Source organism: Lathyrus oleraceus, chromosome 3 (assembly GCF_024323335.1).
Source record: "Lathyrus oleraceus cultivar Zhongwan6 chromosome 3, CAAS_Psat_ZW6_1.0, whole genome shotgun sequence".
Lineage (NCBI taxonomy): Eukaryota > Viridiplantae > Streptophyta > Magnoliopsida > Fabales > Fabaceae > Lathyrus > Lathyrus oleraceus.
The window spans coordinates 275,548,401-275,557,683 of NC_066581.1; the positions used below are offsets into that span (position 1 = coordinate 275,548,401).

The 9,283-nt window shown below is 32.0% G+C and overlaps 1 non-coding gene across 1 annotated transcript; it reads right to left on the reverse strand.

Moving 5' to 3' along the window:
• Positions 1 to 3,069: 3,069 nt before the first annotated feature.
• Positions 3,070 to 3,176, reverse strand: LOC127133645 (small nucleolar RNA R71). The gene has a single exon (XR_007807597.1). It is a non-coding gene; the product is annotated as a small nucleolar RNA R71 (small nucleolar RNA).
• Between the last annotated feature and the right edge of the window lie 6,107 nt (positions 3,177 to 9,283).

Below are 9,283 nucleotides of genomic sequence, written 5' to 3' on the forward strand. Positions count from 1 at the left end.
CTAGTATTTCTTTCTTACCTTGTAGGTTGACGAGTCATGGCATGCCAATACTCACCAAATGATAGTGAGAACCATGTCACTACTATATGTTTGGGCATGTGGCAACTCCTGTCATGACATATTTCTACCAAACCAATCTACCCATAATAATTTGCTAAGATTTGGATTTCATTTTACAAGTTTAGATTTCTATCATCTCAACTCCGTCATTCCAATTTCCAAACAATGAATGAATTTTTGTTTTATATTTTGTGTTTTCATTTTATTTAGTAGTCTTTATGTTAAAAAAATATAAATAATTTATTGCATCCCCAAAATAATAGAAACTTTAAAGACTTGGAACAATTCTGATTGGACTGTGACAATATTGGAAACAAGGTCTTGATAACTAATCAATGCACCTTTTTGTGATTTTCTTATAGCATCTGTTACGCCACTAGTAGTCAGGAAAATAGTTAGCCTCTTAAAAAATTGTAATTATTTTAAAATATGGAATAAGGTTCATTATAGGATTTAGTCTATAGTAGGATAGTATTGTTGCTTAAGGCTGGCATAAAAGGTACACTACATGTATTAATAAACACACAAAAGTGTGTAAAAAAAATGAAAAATGCCAATGTACATGAAAAATACGTTCATGTGCCTGAAACTGGAGGAACGGTGGATGTCTTCACAATTACTAATAGGTTGGACTCATTACAAGTGAGACACTGTCAGGTGAAAATGTGGAGCATATAGCAAAACTTATCAATAATAAAAATGCATGTGTAAGCCTCGAGTTTAAAATGACCCAGAAGTCTAAAAAAGAACAAGTAATCCCCCTTCTGAAACTGAAAGAATGAATTCTAGGATTTAGGATAACTATCTTAACTGAAGAGTACTGCCATGATATTAGGAAAAGCACACACACACACACACACACACACACACACACACACCAATAGGTGTTATCTTTTGTAGTTTTTATGTGTTTGTTGCTTGTGAAAGGTTAGATTCTAATAAGCTCAGGCATAACATCCTGGGACAATAATTGGTACCCAAAGGAAAGTAGAAAGTTGGAAGTAGCTGAGAGAAAATGAGAAACATCAATTGCATTCCTAGGGCTCATGTGGCAACAATAGTTGTTGGAAGGAGAGATAATTTGAAAAGATAAGATCAAGGTGATAAAAGATAAAAGTCACTACAAAGTACAGACAATAGTGCACCAAGCAACAAAAGGGACAACACCGTCTGCTTATCTGCTCTAGCAGACTACTATGTTACACTGTGTCCCCCACTACTGTCTGTACATGATTCCATTGTTGTACGAATGGGAAGAAATGAATGGAATATTAGTGATTCTTTTTTGGTCTTGATTTTATTTATTCTCAAGCCCATGATCCAACATAAGGTGTAAAGCTAAAGCTGAAGCAACCATAAAAGAAACTTTTGAATAAGTGAAAAGGGTTCAACCTTTGTTAGAGAAAATCACTTAGAAGAAACAAGTGAAGAAAGTAAGTTGAATGAAAATGGAGATTCTTCTTCTCACCATTTCATGTGCCTACTGCTGATACCGGCGTGATAGAAATTGTATCTTAGTGATTAACCATTGAGAGGACAAAGAAATTGCACTTAGGTTGCTATTTCTTTTTTACCATGTGTTTGAGAATGGTTAGCTTAGGAACTAGTATTGTTGTAAGTACTCAGCTCATTATGAGCTAAACCTTTTATGTTGAGCAACGAGAAGTTAATATAATGTAGTCTTTATGTTAAATGGTATATTTTTAATTCTTTGTTTTATCATGCGTTTACGTGTCATACGCCTATTTCTTTGATTGATCAACTTGGAAAAAGATACAAGCTTGTTGTTGTGAGAGATCCAACAACAAGCAAATTTGATGATAAAAGTTATAAAAAAAGCAGTAGAATAGAGATATTCACTAGATTAGTTACTTAGAGATAAGTAGCTACAAACATAAATGGTTTCAGAATAAAAACTAGACATACTTTATGTTTACAAGTGACGCTTAGAGATTTGTCCCCTTGCCCTAAAATATACGTTTTTGATGATATAGAGATTCACCCTTAGATCATTTTATGACCTTTCCTGGTACGATACAACACATTATACACACATAAATGACAAGGTTATATTAATTGATCATTGCCCACCATGTTCTATATTATTGAACTCATTTACTTCCTTACATTGCTTTAATTTTTTATTGCTATTAAACTGAACATGTGACAACCATAAACTATTTTTTATCTTGCTCATGTTTATTTACTAAAGGTAGTTTTTTGCAAATTTAATCTAAGTTACTTTCCACTCCCTGTTGGTTCGACATCTTTCACATGTATATTTGCATGTGACATCACACATTTTTAAGCAAGTTTTTTGCCCCATTGTCGGGGAGTGTGTCAAATAAAACATTTTGATTTTGTATTAAACCATATTTTAAAATAAGCATTTGAGCTTCTAAATTTTTTTGTACTCTAGTGACACGACACATGTTTAGCTTTTGTATGTGGAGGTTGTTAAATCCAGTCTATAGAGGCAATCATGAATCTGAATGGACCTTCAGATTGTTAAGAAGATTTTAAGATACTGAACATTTACCAAAAATCCCTCATCCTTTTTCTTGTTTTAGACATAGAGGAGGAACCAGCTCGGGCAAATATTGTCATGGCAGATAACGACATCATTAGCATTGCCAATGACAAGGCATATAACATTAGTGATTATGCAATATTTGATCTTAATGCTATGAACGATGGCATCATTAGACCAAAAATTTATGTTGTCTAGTTCTAATTCAAACGAATCATGTTTCAGATGCTGCAAGGCATTGGCTAGTATCCAGGTGTTATAAATAAAGACCATCATCTTCATTTAATACAATTCATGTAAGTGGCAAGTAACTTTGAGATTCATCGCATATCAAGTGACACATTCAGGTTGAGGTTACTCCCCTACTTATTGAGAGATCGAGCCAAGAGTTGGTTGAACTCTCTTGAGCCAAATTTCATTGCCACGTGGAATGTTTTAGCTATTTTTTGGCTAAATACTTTCCTCATATCAAGAACGCCAAGATAAGGAATGATATTACTTCGTTTATACAAGGAGATGATGAATCCTTATTTGACTCTTGGGAAATATTCAAAGAGCTGCTTAGATAATGTCCCCATCACGGAATACCAATTTGCATACAACAAGGAACATTCTATAATGGGTTTATACCATCATCCAGAAACATTTTTTATGCATATAGTGGTGGAGATTTGTTGTCAAAGTCATATAGGGATGGTTATAAGTTAATTGAAAGTATCACTGCAAACACTTACCAATGGTCTGTCACAAGAGATCTTGTTGTCTCTACTCAAAAGAAACCACCCAGGGTTCATGAAATCACTGAGACTATAACGCTAGCTGCTTTGGTGGCTCAAATTCACCAAATGACTAGAACATGATGACGAGCTCTAACATGTTTGTAATTGAACCTGTTAAGGTAATGAATTACACGTCAGAGGTTTCATGTGTTAACTGTGAGGGTGCCCACTTGTTTGAAGAATGTTATACAAATCTTGTTTCTGCTAATTATGGTGGTAACAACAAGTATAACAACCCTTATAGTAATACCTACAACCCTGGTTGGCGAAACCATTCAATTTTTTCATGGAGAAACAATAAGAACCAACTTAAACCTCCAACAACCCAAGCACTACAAGCCCCACCTATTTTTTCTGTACCAAACTATGTCATGGCTAATCAAGGGAACAACCAAATGGAAAACATACTTAAATCTTTCATTCAAGAGACCAAAAATCAGTTTCAAGCTCAAGGAGTAAGCATAAAGAAATTGGAGAATCAAGTGAATAGTATTATTAAGACTATTGGTAAGACATCTAATCCAGAGAAGCAGCCAATGTTGCAGTCACTGTACCTGAAAGCACATAGATACACATTATTCCTCCTTTTGATAATTATAATACATCTCTCAGAGATGTGGAGTAACAAAAAAACAAAGATAAAAGAATGGAATGGTCGAGCCATAATTTCTGAATCGAGGAGCAAGTTACCTTAACCTGCTCTGATGCTAATTATTAGTATAAAATTTTAATCTAAGAGGGGGGTGAATTAGATTTTAATATTTTTTTGATTATTTTAGAGATGTTCTCATGCTCTTATTTTTCCGAAAGTATGTTGATGAACTTATGAAGTAAAATACATAATTTAAATGCCAAAAAAATAACATAAGGATAAATACTAGTTCCTTTTTCAATCGAGGGTACTTCTAGCCCCCTCACACCCCGTGAGAGATTTTTACTATGGTTAGATCTTTGTACAAGCCTCACACCAAGATTTCACATACAATCTTATAGCAACAACAAAAAAGCACATGACTTCCTTGATTTCAGAAAAATACCAACAACTATGGTGGATTTGAATCACCCTAATTCAAAGCACTTCTTTCAACAAATGTAAAGACAACCCTTACTATTTGCAAACACCTGTAGAAAGCACAACCACTTTCCTTACATATAAAATCATCACACTCTTGGTGAATAAAATACAACAGAAAAAAAAAGAATATAAATAGATTTGAATGCTTTCTAATATCTTGAAAAATGAATCTTCTCTTTCAATGAACAATTCAAGAATATATAAACATTAAGTGTTCAATAGTTTATAAAACTTTTTCTCAATGTATGAAAATTATGCAGTGAAAAATTCTAAGTTATTTTTGTATGAACACTTGAAAAATTAGTAAGAATTGTTTAAAATATTTGATGAAAGAGGTCATTTTGATTCATATTTTTTTTTGATTTTATAGTGCTCATGATATCTTTAGAAACTATGACAATGCTTAGAAAACATTCATGATCAATTGGCATTGATTTGGAAAATGTCTGATGAATATGTGCAAGGAAAATGTATGACAATAGTTCAGAAATTTTCCACAAGTTGTAGAGGTAAACAAATTTACCAAAATAGGGAAAAAGATTAACCTTCCTTGTAACATACAAAAATTTATCTTTATGCACTTTAAAATTTTGCATTTAATCATTTTCTTAAGTACCTATTGTCATCCCCCAATTTTGTTCGGGTATTTTAAATTCATCTAATACATATCCATTTGTCGAGTTTTGCATTTTTAGTCATTTGCATTTTTATCATAAAAAAGTGATAATAATCATGCTTATATGCATTATAGTAAAATAGTCAATATAAAGTCAACATTTTACATGTTGAAGAAATTAACTAAAATTGCATTTTTTTATTATGAATTTTTAAAAATAAATTCATGATCATTTGATTTATCATCAAAATATCCATTTGAATTTTATTAATCATTTTCATGCATCATAAAACAAAAATTAATATTTTTAGAAGGTCCAAAATATCTCTCATTTATTGCATATCATTATTTATTATTTAATTAAATAAGTGTTTAGAAGGCACTCACACTCTTTGTGTAATTTCTAAACTATCCTTTTTAGAGCTCATAAATAAAACCAATCAGTCATTCACAAAAACTAAGCCAAAACTCTCTTCATTTTTCGTCAAGTCATTTCTTTATTTCTTTGTTGAATTTTATTTTAGGTATGCTATTATAATTGTCATTTATTCAATTATATTTCATTTTTATTCTTGCTTCATTTATTTAGTATCTTAATCATCATCATTTTGCATGGAAACTCCATTGATTTAAAATCAAGAGTTTAAAGTATTCTTGAACCTCCATAAAGAAAAGTGATTCAATATGGTTTAATTTTTGTTTATTTAATTTTATTTGCATTATTATTCTTGTTGCACTTAATTAATTACCACTATTTTGTATGGGAACTCCATTGATTCAAAATCAAGAGTTTAAAATGTTCTTGAACCTCAATGAACAAAAATGGTAAAATGTAAATTGATACTTGTTTTACATGAATAATGTACCCAATAGCTTCCCAATATCACCCCGAGCATGAATCCATTGTTCGTTTGTCATGAGGGTGGATAAGATGACTGAATCAAACAAATATATATTGCTGCATTTTTATTGATTTTCGATTTATTTTGTTATTTATTTGCTTATTTTAAATATATCATTATATTCGTGAGATCGAGTAGATAAAATTTCATTATTTAGTTGCTTAATTCCGTGAAAAATTGAGAAAGTTATGGTATTTTTACGTTTTGGTTGGAACCTTTTTTCTTTCATTTTTGTTGCTACGGGAATAGTAACCAAATATGAAGTTAAGGAAGATGAAGTCTCATCCACACCCCCTAATTGCTTAGTACACCCCTTCGAGTCTCTCTTCTTTGGACTTGTAGCATTTTCCTAGCTACACCCTTAAATTTTAGTCTGTTTTTGTTTTTTGTATATTTTTTATTTATTGTTTTCTTATTATTACTTTATTTATTTATTTATATTTCATTTTCTTTAGTTTTTTAATTATTTTACCTCTTGTATTGATAGTGTGTCATCTCCCTTTTATTATTTCTTTTATCTTTTTTTACTATTTGCTTTATATTTTTGTTTAGTTTATTGCATTTTTAGTTAATGCATAATTGTTAAATCAAAAAGATAAAATTACTATTAAAATTAACCTTTCAAAATATAGAAAAAATCAAAGGTGTTTGATCAACATCAAGTACATTTTTCAAAATGACTTCAAAACCTTTCTAAACCAAAATCAATCGCTTAACATCCATTAACCTTCACAAATAAAATCAATCCTTTGAAAGATTTAACTTGGTCAATATCAAGCCCTTTTCTTTAATAAGCAGCTCAAGCATTTCTCAAACCATTTCATTTCCGTATCACAAACAAAATGTTTCATCCAACATCAAGTTCATTTCCCCTACCCTTATTCTAATCATCTTGAACACAAGACGCTTGACTTGGTTGTTTGAGGTATTCGTCTCCACTCATAGTCTTTAGTGCGATTCCAATCAAAAATAACTTTCTTTCTAAAACCTAAAAGATAATATCAACTCATAAAACTCTTTTCTCGTTGTCGTGCGTTTGATTCTCAAACCATTTTCTCAAATGAAAGGTATTTTGTTTCAAGATGATGCAAAAACAATGTTTCGTCCACTTGAACATATGAGCAAGCTTGCGACGTTGCCCATGAATGTTGATTTGTAAATCCATTCGCTTGTGATGCAAACATCCCCTTCTCCATTTGTTTTGGGTAACAATGTTTTCATCGATTGATATAAAGTAGCTTTTGCTAAAATCGACCAACAAACAAAGATTTTTTACCCATAACTACGTATGCCTTGAGTTCTCTATTGCATCCGGAGATACGTATGAGCAAGATTTGTAAATCTTGCCAGATACATTAATAAATAATCCAAAAATATTTTCTCTTTTCTTTTGATCATATTCCTCTTTCCCTTTTAAAAACTCAAAAAGCCTCACATTTCTAAGCTAACATTAATGTGCATAACTAACTTAACAGTTCTCGTTGAGTACAATGTATGTGAGGGGTGCTAATATTTTCCCCTTGTGTTATCAACTCCTGAACCCTGATTTGGTTGCGATGACCAATATCATTATCGTTCTTTCTTGAATTTTATCCATATTTTCCCTTTCCTTTTTATGAATAAATAAAGTTCAGTGGTGACTCTGTTTAATCCATAATTGCAGCGTGCGATTGCGCTTCCTTAAGTCGTGTTCTCATTTTTTCAGGGTGCGAAACCTATCTTATAATTGCTTCCCATAAAATAACAAGTTAACAAAGTTGCACGAAAAAATAAATCAGCAATCTTTTAAGGTAGAGAAAAACAAGAAAGGGGGTTTGAATTGTTTTGGAAAATGAAACCTTTTAAGAATATAGACACACTCAGAATAAAAGGAATTTGACACAGAATTTTATACTGGTTTGCTTGAAATTCAAAGCTACTCCAGTCCACCCGACCAAGGTGATTTCGCCTTCAAAAAGGACTTAATCCACTAATCTTGAAAGATTACATAAACAACCGTCTAAGAGAATAATCCCTTAGCCCTCTCAAGTATTCGAAATGCACAGAGTCACTTGAGGAAGTATCTTAGTAATGAGATGATTGGTAATACACAGTGCTTCTAACAATAAGTAAATATTATAGAAATATAAGAACAACAAATTTTCATGTAAGAGCAGCAACTCGTGAAATAGTGAAAGAGGATGATTGAGAGATTTTTATTCTTGTGTGTCTCAAGTGTATTTTCTTGTGAGGCATTCCATCCTTTATATAGGAGTTTGAGAGGATCGTTGGTTGATGACGAAATCTTGGTCATTGAAGAATGATTAATGTCATTACTCTCCTTGTTTCTTTCCAAAACAGTTTTGGGTGCATTATAATTTCCTTCTAGAAATAGTTTCTTTCTAAATGCAGATTTCTTCATGGTTACACATTTTGAGTCAGCGAATCCTGTATTTAGAGTCTTTCTATGCATTGTTCTTCTTCATAGGGAACTTGTATATGACTTTATCAAAGTTTCTCTTTAATCTTGACTTCTTCAGATCGTGCGTCTTCAAAGTCTGGATTTATTCTTCTCTTTCAGAGTTTCTGACTTCTTTCGTTTTGCTAGCGCTTATGTTGGAGTCAGAACCTTCTGGTTATGTAGCCTCTGAGTAGCATCTAACGCTGGATTCTGTATCTGATGATTTATCTATCTGATTGTTTGATCAGAGTCCTACATACTTAAGAAAAATTCCGTTAGGGTACCATATTTGTTTCATCCTTTGTTATCATCAAAATCTTAGAGATACATTGTAGAACCAAATTTGTTCTTACAATCTCCCCCTTTTTGATGATGACAAAACACGACAGAGTAGAGGTGAAACATTACAAAAAAATCTTAGATCAGATAAGGAAGGGGACTCCCCCTGAGTTAGATCCTTAGGTTAATCATAAGTTCTTACTGAACCTTCCTTGTTTTAGCTATTTTCCTACATATCCTTAAGTCGTGTTCTCATTTTTTCAGGGTGCGAAACCTATCTTATAATTGCTTCCCATAAAATAACAAGTTAACAAAGTTGCACGAAAAAATAAATCAGCAATCTTTTAAGGTAGAGAAAAACAAGAAAGGGGGTTTGAATTGTTTTGGAAAATGAAACCTTTTAAGAATATAGACACACTCAGAATAAAAGGAATTTGACACAGAATTTTATACTGGTTTGCTTGAAATTCAAAGCTACTCCAGTCCACCCGGCCAAGGTGATTTCGCCTTCAAAAAGGACTTAATCCACTAATCTTGAAAGATTACATAAACAACCGTCTAAGAGAATAATCCCTTAGCCCTCTCAAGTATTCGAAATGCAC